The 13,697-nt window shown below is 35.1% G+C and overlaps 1 protein-coding gene across 1 annotated transcript in view; it reads right to left on the reverse strand.

Moving 5' to 3' along the window:
- Positions 1 to 10,351: 10,351 nt before the first annotated feature.
- The window catches only part of LOC149074858 (POU domain, class 3, transcription factor 2-like), a 58,408-nt gene continuing 55,062 nt past the window's right edge, over positions 10,352 to 13,697 (reverse strand). The window contains exon 2 of the mRNA XM_089245793.1: positions 10,352 to 11,000. The gene's annotated coding sequence lies outside the window, so the exon portion shown is untranslated. The remainder of the gene's footprint in view (positions 11,001 to 13,697) is intronic.

Here is a 13,697-nt window from a genome sequence, read left to right on the forward strand (position 1 = left end):
GAAAAAAAAGAAATTCCATCTATTTTTAATAACCTAATCGAATTTTTGAGGTAGTACCTGTGATAGCATTCGTGTTGCCCAACTTCCAAACTCCACCTTCTTACTAGGTTCTGAACAAACCTCCTCCGCTCGCCTGAAGGCTCACGGCAATTAGCCACTGCAGAGAGAGAGAGTTTGAGGCAAAGAAGTCTCGTAAGATCATCTATTTTAAAACTCGAAATGTTTCCGAAGTTGCCAAAATGCCTAGAAAGATGGCCCGTCCAGTTCCCGTAAACAGCAAACTACGCTTTTCCTGCTCCTCTTGTATACACACACACACACACACCCTTGTTAAACCTACCATCCCGCCTAAAAGACTTCAAAACACCGCGTCTGCATATACACACATAACACGGGAAGAGGTGAAACTTTTCAAAAACCAAAAGTGGCAACGCACGCAACCACGAGTATGTGGCACAACACTACACGTTGAAAAGCAGTGCCCGGATGTCTGTCTGCGGTGGTGGTGTGGTCGGTCGGTCGGTCGGCGTTATACGCAACCTACTAGCGCTTTGCTTTTGGGTGCTTATAAACGCTATTTCCCCCCAATGCCTCCCACTAATGATAATGCCCGGTGTTACGTTTCGGTATGAGTGATGGTGCCCGTTGTCTGAAGATTGCAGGGTGAAAGCATTTGGTGGCGTTGATCAATATTTCAAAATTCTACAACTCTCTTCATAAAGAGAGAGGATTCTCTCTCTCTCTCTCTCTCTAACCACCCTGTGGTACATAGGAGGGTGGGATTGTGTGGTTCTCTCTCTCTCTCGTGTGGTTGTTGAATACGTGAGCCTGAGCCACCGGGCTTTTCCTCGTGCGATCTTTTGAAAATGTGAGTGTGTGTGTTGTTGGTGCTTCTAGTGAACTTTCTAAATAATGGTTATTACCGGAGAGAGAGAGAGAGCGGGGTAAGTGCGAGTTTTCGGGAGCCACCGCAATATCTCGTCGAAGAGTATATAAAACTCTCTCTCTCTCTCTCTCTCTCTCTCTCTCTCTCTCACTTTAATCCCACGTGTTGTTGTACATAACTCTCTACCTACCCGCCATTTGGTTCAACTTAATGAGTGTCAAGGCTCTTCTCTCTCTCTCTCTCCCACGTGAGCTTTTCGATACTTTTATCTTGATGGGAAATAGGCTATAGGTATTGTTTGCAAACTCATCTCCACACGCGTCGTGTCTTTTTTTTTTTCCAAGAAAATATCGTTTGTTAAACACTTTTTGTCGTACTGGAGGAGGGAAAAGCGAGTCTTTTTCTCAAAGAAGGTGTCTTTGGTGCTTTGCCATACTTATGAAGTGAATACGTCTCTGACTCCAGAAATGGGACACCGGTACGGAAAATAGAGCGACACGTAATATACAGGGTGCACAGCAAACATATGACAGTTTATTGGCGAACCGTTCATCCTAAACGTACACTCCCAGTTAGTAAAGGTTTCCAAATAACGTGTAGTACTCAGATATGTCATTCATGTTTCAAGGAGTGTTGTACAGTTATTAAAATAAAAAATGATAACTTTTTATACGGTCCCCGTGTGCCCAGAAACCCTGTCTTTGATGATACCGATAAAAAAAAAATTTCATGTTTCTAAGTATAATGTTTGCGGAGATATTCGGATTCGAAAAACGGAGGAAATTTTGGGAAAAGAACAACGTTAAATGCGGGTAAAACGGTTTTACCCGCATTTAACGCTTCTTTTTTTTTTTTTTTATAAATTTCCTCTCTTTTTCGAATTCGAATATTTAATTCGGAAACATGGAATTTGTGTGTTGGCAACAACTTTCTAATTGGTTTTCGGGGCACACGGGGGACTGTCATGATCCCCACAAGGGGGAGGCTGACAGGGCTCCAGCCCTGGGGCCCGGGACGATTCTCATAATTTTTTTATTTTTTCACGCCATAAATTCACTGTAAAGGGGCCCGTGAAAAGTCTGGTCTAGGGACCCCACCAAAGGTCCTATCCTAGGGGCCCTGCTCCAGGATGTGGGGGGGGGGCCATGGGTACTGTATAAAAAGCTACTTTTTATTTTAATAACTACACAACCCTTGAAACATGAATGACATATCTGAATATACGGGGTCTGCATGGGCCCACCCACCCGGATGGGCCCATGCGTTAAGACGGCACTGGTAGGATCCCTCACTACAACAACAAAATTGTCATTCAAAGAAACCGCATTTCATTTGAAAACTTTTTTTGTATTATTGGAAGTATACTTCTCAAGTCAACAGTCCTACGGACAAACAATTCGAATCACCCCGTGTTACGATTCCATCCTACCGGTGACGCGAGTTTGGTCCTCTCTCCCTGCGCAAGTGTTTGATACCTCAGTACCCTTGTCTCGTGACCTTTTTCCCCCCCTCCGCGCCGGGTTAAACAAACAGCTACCATGTGCTTCTGTGTTTGTACGAGATTACCATCACCGGGCGGGTGGAGAACGATCACTCTCCCATGCTCCATGGTGGGTAACACCCCCGGTAAGTAGATGGGTGTCAGACGTGTGTGTGTAACAAGTTCCTTTTTTCTCGCCCTCGCCCTTCTGTTCTTAAGACAACAGTCGCTAAATACCTCGCACCTGAGCCTCACACGTCGTCTTTGGAACGTCTTTCGAGGAGAACGTGATTCTCTCTGGGAGAAACCGTCTTCGATTCCCCGTGCAGTGTACTTACTCTTGTGCCGGGGAGGTGCTCCGATTTTTTTTTTCGGTTTAAATACGAAAAAAAAAAAAAAGTAACAATAATTAATTACGTAATTTTTTGCTTTTTAACTATTTTTTGCTGACGTTAATACAAACTCTTAAAGGAATCGTGAAACGGCTGGAGAAAATAGGAACATGGCTGCTATTTGCATGAGAGAAACAGGATACTCTGAGCAGAATAGTGCACTAGTATACCCAGGACCGTCTTAATCCTCTATGGTCCCGTGTATTTTTGAATATACATAGCAAATACACAGGGCAAAAAAAATATATATTTTTGTTATTTTTAAAAGTACATCTTTTAGTGTAATTTCAATACAAAATACGGCTATACAGGATGATTACTTAAGTCCCTTGGTCACAAATTACTGGCGAACCGTTTATCGGTGTATCATTAACCTGCATGACCCGGAACCTCATATCCATAGGAGGGCCTGCACGATGAGATCTGTTACTATGGTTTTTCCATATGTAAGTATGTAAGCTAAGTGTGGGGGCCCCCAGAGCGTTACTCGGACTAGCAACCAACGATGTTGGCTATGTATAAGACCTCCACTAGAAAGAAACTCAACTCACTGTAGCTCAGGGCAATATGATCGTTGGATCGTCCCGTATTTTAAACAGACCATATTTTTGCTATATAATAAAACTCTTGGAAGTGATGGTCATCTCCCCCCCCCCCTTCTGGACACGTGACTGGCTCAGGGATCTAGGGATCGGTTCTATTTATAAAATTTTTGTTCATCATGAATTTAGTTTTGATTAAATTCAATTCTCGATAAGTAGAAAAACGATCTGGCTCTTGGATCACGGTAGGGCTGTGAATAGGGCAGGCATGCCCCCCCCCCCCATTGGTGGGACTGACAGGGCTCTAGCCTGGAGGGGACGAGAAGATTTTTACCAATTTTTGCTTTTTTTCTTTACTCTATAAATTCACTATAAAGATCCCGTGAAATGTCTGGTCTGGGGTCCCACTAAAGAGCCAAACCTCTAGAGGCCCTGCCGAACGATATGGGGACCATGAAGACAGGGGAGCCACAAAAAGGAAATATGGTTCAAAGGGATCCATGGGCAGAAACAGGTTTAGAAACCACTGTACCACTGTCCTAGAGCAATGTTTCTCAAAGTGTGCGTCGCGGCGAGCTGGAGTATGTGTGCCTATTCTTGCTTTGTAAAGTGGTTCTTTTATAAGGAAAAATATCTACTAAACCGGTGGTTCCCAAACTTTTTGGAGCGTGACCCTTTTCTGCCAAGAAATTTATCGGCGACACCCCCCCCCCCCCAAAATAAGACTGACTTTTAACAGCAATTATTATTATTTTTAAATTAGTATTACATATAAATATTTATATATTTTTTATGTGGCTTTTGTGTTTCTTTTCTGCAAGTTGGATGTGTATGTTCCCTGATTTGAACATAAAGCTAAAATATTTATTATTCACCATTAATAATATTGTTCGTTAAACGTAGACCCTTTTCATTCACATGTGGACTTACCATTCTGTGCTTTTAATTTTAAAAAATTAACAGTTTTGAAATCGAATGATTCTCTGTCATCCTATATAAGTACAGTAGAATCCGAACTATCCGGCCTAATGTGGCTGAAGGGCGGACCGGATAACAGAAAAGCCGGATAGGCCGGAGTTCTATAAAAATGCTCACTCCCCCGCCCCATACTATCAAAAACACCATTTTGATGTTAAGAACCGCTCCTATTCATATTTTGTGACTTCTTGTTACAGGTCAGTACTTCAGTCATAAATGTAATGCTTTTATACATGAATGTATATGTTACTGCCAATGACAGAAGTGTTGGCCGTTTCACGAACTGGCCGGCTCAGTTGACCCGGCTAATTTCTGAAAGTCGGGCTTTCACCGTGCTTCGGCCGGCTTATATATGTCGATCCCTAAAAAATCGACCCTATGATTCGACCCTAAAATTCACAACGGGAATATGATAGTATTCCAAAACAAAAACAGAAAGAAGAAATTTGATGAAATTACAACATTATTCCCTACGGCCGTTGCGCTGGCCACTCGGGTAAGGCTACCGAGCCTACTACATTTGGGGTCGGCTACCGGACTTGAAGTTTCTCGTGGCCAGGAGCTCTGAAAAATCATAACCGGCCTGTTTGAAGTCTAAGGCGTTTGCGTTTTTTGGGTGATAATTACGGCTATTTATAATTAGCCAATCCCCAACGATGAAAGGAATCTCGATATATAGATATCTTAGTGATCGGTATATATAGGGATCGACATATATAGGGGCCGGCCAGAGCCCAGAGAAAGCACGAAATTCGGACATTCGCCGATCAGCTGGACAGGCCAACTTCGAGCTTTGGTGGTTATATGATATAATGTAAATGTTTGTTATATCCCGGCCGGCCGTGCCTATGTGCGACAATGCGTTGTTTTTCCCCTTGCCGTTTCATTTATAATTCCAATATATTTCATGTTGAAAAACCACGTAATGATTCTTTTTGTCTCTCCCTCGTTTTCTACGGCAGGTGTTGACGCCATCGGATAGGAATCCAAGAATCCGGATCGCAGCATTTAATTCCGAGACGTGACAGAAACTTCAAGAAACTGCCCAAATTTCTCGGAATCTCTGCCATAGTTGTTAGTGGCAAATTATTATTAAGAAGAAGAAGGAAAAAACCAAGGCTATCTTCTCATATAAGATACTAATCAAGGACTCGAGCTGTATTCCATCGACTAGAAATCGTTTAAATCGAAGGTTGACCTGACGAAGAAATCATTGATCTATCCAAAAAAAATAATAATAACCTGTTTACATTCTCGTAGATAAATCTATCCGTGTGTAATTATTTGATAATTTGAGTGATTTTCTTCCAGATTTTTCTAGAATGTCAGTGATAATCCTAGACAGAAAAAAGCGTAATTACGACTCAGAGGAAATTTCAATTTAAATCGCAATCTAATTACGATTTCATTCATTCAAAGATATGATAATTTAATTTTAAAAAAGGGGAAAAGTATTTATTCTTCAAATTTCTACTATTTTTTGAAAATAGGTTTTACTTATGTTCATTTTTTTTAAATCTATTGTGAATTAATATTTTTTTTAATGTTATCACGAGTTTTTGAATTATAATATTTGTCTTTCATTTTTTTTAGAAATTGTTTGCGTATTTACTATGAATTTCCTTCTAATAGAAATTAGTAAATGACAATTTTTTTATGAATTTTTTGAATATTTTCCTGTTATAAACATTTTTCTGATTCTTTAGGCCAACTTCTTTCTGTTCGCATAATGGTCAGCTATACGACCGGGCCGCATCGGTGGTGCAACTTCGGTGTATCAGCTACTCTATTATCAATTGAATTAATTAGTTAGTTATTAAATTAATTTCGTCACTAGAAATAAGAAGTTTGTAAGCAGTTTGTTAATCAAGAAATCTGCTGTTGGAACCGATAGTTCAAAAATAATGATCACAAATTTAATTTATTCACGGTACTTTTCACGAACACACCGGTGTCGCAGGCCGCACAAAATCACTTCACGGGCCGCATGCTGCCCAGCTGTGCTGTTGGCCACCCCTGCTACAGCCTAATCTTTTTTTCCCACTTTTTTCAAATTTTTTTTTGGGGGGGGGGGGTATTTCCTATGAATTTTCTATCAATAGAAATAAGTAAACAATAACTTTTTAATAAATTGTTTTGAAAATTTTTCAACTTAATCACATCCTGTGTAGGATTTGTAAATTTTTCTCATTTTTTCGATTTTTTGGGTATTTTCTGTGAATTTCTAAATGACAGAAATTGGTGAATAATAATTTTCCTACGTAATTATCGTTTTCTGATTTGTAATAGTTTTCTATTTTTTTGTCCTCAGATTTTTTTTTTCGGCCCGGGGTACTTCTTATAAATTTCCTCCTGATAGGAATTAGTATAAATGATAGTTTTTTAATGAATATTTTTCTATGTAGCCATAATTTTCTGATCATTTTCTTTCAGTTTTTCGATCTTTTGACTATTTACTATGAATTTTCCTTCTCTAATAGAAATAATTGTAAATAATTATTTTTTATAAATTTTTTAATGTTTTTCTGTCATAAGGATTTTTCTGATTCTATGGGTTAAAATTTTTTTTCAATTTTTTGGGTATTTCCTTCTAATAGAAATTGGTGAACAATAATTTTTATGAGCTTTTTTGAATATTTTTCTATGTAATCATGATTTTCTACCCTATAATATTTTTTTCGATTTTTTTGGAGTATTTGCTATGAATTTTCTTCCAACAGAAATAAGTAAATAACATTTTAATGAATTTTTTTGAATATTTTTCCACTTAATAATACCCTGAGTGTGATTTATAAATTTTTAATTTTTTTTCGATTTTGTGGGTATTTTCTGTGAATTTCTGACTGATATTGGTGAATAATAATTTTTTATAAATTTTTTTCCTCACTTCGATTATTATTATTTTTTGAGTATTTCCTATGAATTTTCCTTCTAATAGGAATTAGTGAATTTTTTGAAAAATTTAAAGAAGAAATATTTTTTTCTCTAATCTCTTTTTTAATATAGATTTTACTTATATTATTATTTTTATTATTTAATGTGAGTAATAATTTTTTAATGAAATTTTTGAATATTTTTCTATATAATCGTGATTTTTTTCTGATATGTAATAATTTTTCTCTCACTTTTATCGAGTTTTTTGGGCATTTCTTATGAATTTCCCTTCTAATAGAAGTTAGTGAATATTAATTTTTTAAATAAATGTTCTATATGCGACCATAATTTTGTGATCTATGACATTATTTACTAACTTTTTCTGATCTGATTTTTTTTTTTGGTATTTTCCATGAATTTCCTTCTGAAAGAATTCAGTAAAGGACAATTTTTAATGAATTTATGAATATTTTTTTATGCAATCAGAATTTTCTGATCAATTTCAATTTATTTCGCGCATAAAAAAATTATAGCATTATAAAACTCATACGATTCTCGATATGAATTAACATTTTCCTATATACAGTAAAATCTCGATAAGTCGTCACCTCAAGTTATCGAAAAATTATGACGGCTTAAGCGGAGTGCCGTCAGTTTCAGTGTGCGATGTTGTGAAAATCGTATAAATTTAAAGTAATATGAAATTTATTAAAGTATGAATCAAAATAACAATATTAATAAAATTTATAGATCGCGAAAGAATAAATAATAGCAATTTTTACATTTTTTATCTCTTATTACTTAAATTATTGTGGTAAAATGTACTGTACACTTTGATTTATACTAGTAATTTTTAATTTAGACTAACAGTTGCTCTGTTAGTCTAAAGCTATAAGTAGCTAAAAGTAGATTTAAGTAGCTTTAAGTAGCTATAAGTAGCTTTAAGTAGCTTTTCTTCATAACAGAACTCTCTATTGCACATTAATTTTACAAATACATCAAATTTAATTTTAGTATTTTAATTCTTCATCAGTAGTTCATGATACAACTACAAAGTAATCTCGAACACTTTTGACTTGGTGGAGGAGCCCCGGGCATGACAGGGCTCTAGCCCTGGGGCCCGGGACGGTTACATTTTTTTACTTTTACACGCTAAAAATTAACTACAGTAGGGGCCCGTTAAAAGTCTGACCGTAGGGGTCCGCAAAAGATCCTAGCCTAGGGTCCCCACTACAGGACGTGGGGCCATGGCCCTGGGCAGGGAAAAGTAAACAGAAGTCCTCAACTTGGGAAACAATGTCTAATTTTTTTTCAACATAGACATTTTGTTTAACTTTCAAGCCCTAAATTAGGAGAGCCCATGCTTTCTATGATTATTTATTATCCGTACTCGCGCGTTGCACTTTGACTTGATTAATTTGATTCTTCGATTGACATAATTTTTGATTTCCTTGCACTATGTGTGATCTTTGACGTATCAATAAATTTTGGTTTTGCCGGAGATGCCCTGGTGGGGCCGAAGTGCTTACGTTGCTTCTTGCGACAGAGCCTGGGTGTGTTGCAGTTTCTCCAGTAGAGCCCATGCAGAAATGAGATCTAGCTTGAACAGTCCCCAACGTTCCAAAAACCTTAGTCGGAAAAATGAACTTCCCCAGGGTAACTTTCATTACTTAAACTGTTCCGTTTGGGTATATAGGATTTTATGGTGACTTTTAAGCATATGGCAATGTTGCTAATAAGCTCTATTTTTAATGGGAGCCATAAAAATAGTCTGTTACACTTTCTCAAATTTTTTCATAGTGACTTAACCGAAATTAGCGACGAGTAAACGAGGGTTTAATAACATTGTTGTCTCTGAGAGGTGAAAGGGTACGAAGAAAAATGACGTCTTAACCGGAGTGACGACTTATTAGGGTGACGACTTAACGAGGTTTTACTGTATATAGTAGAGATCTATAATATTTTTTTCTTACTTTTTCGAATTTTTCGGTATTTCCCATGAATTTACTTCTAATAGAATTTATGAATATTTTTACGTTATCTTTTTTTTCCCCTCTCACTTTTTTGGATATTTCTCATAAATTTCTTTCTAATAGAAATTAGTGAAAAATAATTTTTAATGAGTTTTATGCAACATTTCCCTATTTACTCATGATTTTCTGAACTATGTTTTTCCTCTCAACTTTTTCGATTTCTTTTGGTATTTCCTATGAATTTTCTTCCAGTAGAGAAATTCGTTAATATAATAATTTTTTAATGATAACGGATAAATCGATTTCTCTCAAACAAATTAGTTTCTGTGCAATATAAATGGAAATTTAAAGTTACATTTTTTTTTTACTTCATGATAAAACATTTTACAAAATTCCATACATATTTACCGGCACAACCTATTTCAGCTCGTTTTGGGCCACCATTTTCTTACATCCGAATGGTCATAACCACTTAAAACTACATTTTTAGAAAGCTCAAAACATCTAATTTCCTATAATATTTTCCGTTATACCATAACCCTATTTGTTAAAGATATATCTGAGGTTGATTGCAGAGAAACATTCATTGTTATCACAGTATACTAATCACACAAAAAAAAGGAATCGGAGCGCTTTTTGGTTTTCATCATTTTTTTTTTTACTACAGTCATTTCAACATGGCATTTACATATGTACACATTACATGAAGGGGGGAAAAAAATTGAAACAAATGGGACATATCGCTGGAAATTCTATATAATAAACGAAAAAAAAAATCGAGAGAGATATACAGAGACAATTCAAATACCAATACTTATAACACGTTATTATTTTTTTTTGTTTTCCAGGCATTTTATCGAGGAAAAATGCCCTAAACGAACAAACACTATAGATACATATTTCTAAAAAAACAGGAGAAAAAAAAATTATGTATAAAAATACATAACAGAGAATTTGTCAACGGTATTTCAAGGACATAAAAATACCAAACCAACAAGTCCATAGTCAATCAAATTCAACATGTCTTTGGGGGACAAAAATGAAAAAAAAAAAAAACACATAAAAATATACGCACAACACGTACTCGGTATTTATTGCAACCTGATTATAATGATTTAATAATTATTATAATTATTATTTTTCTCCCTGTACCCAATGCACACAATCGATTTTGAGCACATCATTATGTGTACATCGAAATTATTATCAATATTTTTTTTTTTTTTGTACAAGCTTCATTATTACATCACGTGGATTCCACAAAAATCGGAAAAAAAAATACCCGTTTATGTATTAAAAAAATTCTTGTATTTTCTTCCACATTAACTGCAAAGTATACATTTACACAATTTACATATATTTATATATATATATATATAAGCAATATCTCTCAATGCAGTAAAGCAAAAAATTCCATACTGCTTTTTTATTATTATTATTTAAATTTGATTGCAGCGACGTGTTTCCGGAGGAACTGTGCAAAATTTTGAGATGAAAACACCGGTTTTTAGGTGAATATTTTAAATATTTTAGTAAAATTTTTTTTTTTCCATTTTAAACCCAAATTATAATTTTTTTGTGGTTTATTCAATTTCCGAAAAAATCGGTGTTTTCCTCTCAATAAATTATTGTCAATTCTCTCAGAATTGAAAAAAAAAAAATTACAACGAAAAACAACTAAACGAATTTTTTTTTTCATACAAAAATACGTATCAATAACCAATACTAATTAACTACTCAATAGTAATTGAAAAATGAATGTCCAAATTGTTTTCCTTAATAATGTACGTATTAGTGTACTGTGGCAGTACCACAAGCTCTCAGCCAGTGGTGGTTTGTTGTTGTTGTCAGTGGTTCGTTCGTCCATGGCAGCGTCTGTAAGTAAATAAAATATAAAATTAATTTTAAAATTTTTCAATCAATACATTTGCAATTTAAGCATGTAATTAATTTTGATAAAGTGTAATTGACATAGATATATTTCACTCTTCAACAGCTTGAATTCCTATTTGCATTCTATGGCTTTTGAATTCAAATTTTAATTAATTTCTCCTAAATTACGATGTAAATGGCTATTGGAAGAAAATTTTAATTAGATTTGTAATTTTGAGAGAATGTTTACCGAAATTCTTACTTTTATGGAGAATAGAGTAGAAATTCATATGACTTTGTGGAAAATCGAATAAATTTCATAAAACTTCAAATAACACTTTCACCTTGTTATGATTTTGAGAAAATCTGTAATTTTTCTTTTCTTTAATTCACCGGAAAATTTTTGAAAGAAATTTCGTAAATTTATAAAAATCGTAAATTTCATTTTTAACAAAACTTAAATTTACGATTTTTATAAAAACTTTAATAAAATCTATATTTTACAAAATTTATTTTGAGAAGCTTTAGTAAAATTTAATTTTGTTTGAAAATAATAATAAAATAAAACTAAGAATTCCTTTCAAAATTGGAACAAGTTTTAAATTTCTTTTGAAATTATAATAAATTTTTTAAGTTAGAACAAATTTTAATTTTCTTTTAAATTAGAATAAGATTTAAAAAATTTAAAAATTTTCACAAAATAATGTTTTCTTTAAAATTAGAATAAGATTCACAAATATATTTTTTTAGAAATTAGAGCAAAATTTAATTTTTCTCAAAATTAGAACAAGATATTCAATTTTTGCACAATTAGAATAAGATTAAATTTTCTTTTGTAAATTAGAACAAGAGAGATTGAAACTTTAAATTAAAACTTTTTTTTAATTTATTTCAAAAATCTCCAAAAACACTTCATTGCTACCAAAATTCCAATAACATTCAATTTTACATGAACTTCGCCTGATGCAACACCTTTAAGCCTACCTGCTTTCAATTTGAATATTATAATTAAACTTAAATATAATAACGACGTGCATTTAATGAATTTATTACAGTATATAATTTCATTACAGTATATAATTTTATTACAGTATTTGAAAACATTTAATAAAATTATTCATTTAGTAACTACATATAAAATGCATTTATACGCCGATGCGAGTTTCAAAATATGTAAACCCTAGTCTATAGGCCTACACCAGTGCTTCACCTCTTATTTTCCACGCACAGGGGGCTTGCGCACCGTAAATGCACAAAAATCGTGAGTACAACATGGAATGCGCAGGAGGATTACCCATCCTTTGAAATGCGTAGAAGGGTTTGCGTACAACTCCCGAAATGTGCACAAGAGTTTGTACATCCCTAGAAAGGCGTAGGAAACTTGCTTATCCTCCCAAAATGAGTAGGAAACTTGCATATCCCTCCCCCAAATTACGTAGGAAACTTGATTATCCCCCCAAATACATAGAAAACTTGCGTATCTTTGCAAATTCGCAGCTTTTTTGCTTGCTCACATGCGTGTGAGACTTCAATACTCCCAGAAATGCACGAGTCAATATCGTGCGTATCCCTCGAAATGTGTAGGATGCTTGCGCATCAAAAAAAAAAGCATAGACTGCTTGCTTACTTCTAAACAGTCGTACGAGACATTCATACTCACAGAAATGCGTCAATCTCCTGTGAATTCATTGGAATCCATTTACACATGCTCTTGTCGTTTTTGTTTTTTTTTTCGTTTTTTTTTCGGTCGTGCACATGCTTGCACACACACTCTAGGCCACTCACAGAAGGTCATAGAAATTTTGCTGCCCTTCTCCCACTCTACTAATTTTCTTGGCCACTCATTTCTCAAATTTTCCCAGGGCGGTAAATTTGAGAAATTGCCCACTAAAGCCCCCTGTAAATAAGCCACTGGGCATGAGTGGTCCAGAAACAAGATTAGAATGTGAGAAGAGCGACAAAATTCGTGTAGTCCGTAGGCGGCCAAAACCGTATATCAGTCTCGGGATATCACCATACCATGAAATTGGATAGGCAGTTCTTATATCTGGTGCTGTATTAGGTTAAGACACTTCTCAAAGTATGGTCCGTAGGTTTCATATGGTTCTTCTCGGAAAATAATAATGTACTTTTTCCCTCTATCAAAACACAAAATTAACCTCATTTCCGGAAGAACGGAAGGTGGCCCTGTCCCTAAGGGGGGGGGGGATCCCTTTCCGTTCTCCCGAAAATTGGTCGTCCGAAGAGGTAAAATGATTGGTGAGTAAAAATTGCGGATCAGAAAAAAAATTGGCCCTATCGGTAAGTGGTCCGTTCATAAAGGCATGTCTTCGCTTTACATATGCAGTAAGACTCGATTATAACGACATTGAGGATTCCGCGAAAATTTTGTCGTTATAATGAAGTCATCGTTACATCCGAGGTTGACGTTTCAAGAACGCTTTTAACGGAAAAAAAATCAGAAGCAAATGAAATAATAAGCATGAAGTGGTGGTTGGTGATCAGGGGATCGTTAAAAAAATACGAAAAATTAGGATCACACGGAGCCTCGTCGATTCGTGGCAAAAAAAATACAGCCAATTGACGGCAAAATTGCCAAATGTACGTCATAATTATGTATAAATAATCCTTGGCGAGAAATGCAGTGCAAGTCTGCAGTGATTTGAAATGAATTTCACGGACAAAAAAAAAAAAAGAATA

The sequence above is a fragment of the Pholcus phalangioides genome, unplaced genomic scaffold (assembly GCF_987345545.1).
Source record: "Pholcus phalangioides strain wild (caught in Gottingen) unplaced genomic scaffold, Ppha-v1.0 ptg000016l_1, whole genome shotgun sequence".
NCBI classification, from domain to species: Eukaryota; Metazoa; Arthropoda; class Arachnida; order Araneae; family Pholcidae; genus Pholcus; species Pholcus phalangioides.